This window comes from Seriola lalandi, unplaced genomic scaffold (genome assembly GCF_002814215.2).
Source record: "Seriola lalandi dorsalis isolate HSWRI2012SDOR001 ecotype SW California unplaced genomic scaffold, Sedor1 jcf7180002054885, whole genome shotgun sequence".
In the NCBI taxonomy this organism is placed as follows: domain Eukaryota; kingdom Metazoa; phylum Chordata; class Actinopteri; order Carangiformes; family Carangidae; genus Seriola; species Seriola lalandi.
The window spans coordinates 4,348,026-4,348,531 of NW_019525437.1; positions in this window are offsets into that span (position 1 = coordinate 4,348,026).

The following is a 506-nucleotide window of genomic DNA, read 5'->3' on the forward strand; positions in this document are numbered from 1 at the left end:
GGGGCATCCCCTACTTGTAAAATGTTAAAAAATAGTTGTGCTAATTGATCAGTGGCATCAAAGGGATAACTACGTCTTCATCCTTAAATTCAGTGTGAATGACAGGACATTCACTCGGTCATTCTGGGCTCAGTGACACAGTGATCCCTCCATCTAATCTTACACAAAAAAATGATCCTATACAGATTTAGAGAAGTAGGAAACAGGAAACTAGGAAACGAGGGAAGGTTGTTTTTATTATCCCTCCGCCCCGGCAACAGCCGGAGCCGGAGCCGTATTGTTTTCGGGTCGTCCGTCCGTCTCATTCTCGTGGTCATGATATCTCAGTAACGCCTCGGCGGAACTTCTTAAAATTTAGCACAAACAGTCACTAGGACTCAAGGATGACCTGATTAGACTTTGAGGGGCAAAGGTCAAAGGTCAAGGTCAGTGTGGCTTCACAAAACACTTTTTAACCATTACTCAAGACTTCACACAGCAATTATGATCATTTCACATTAATGGTT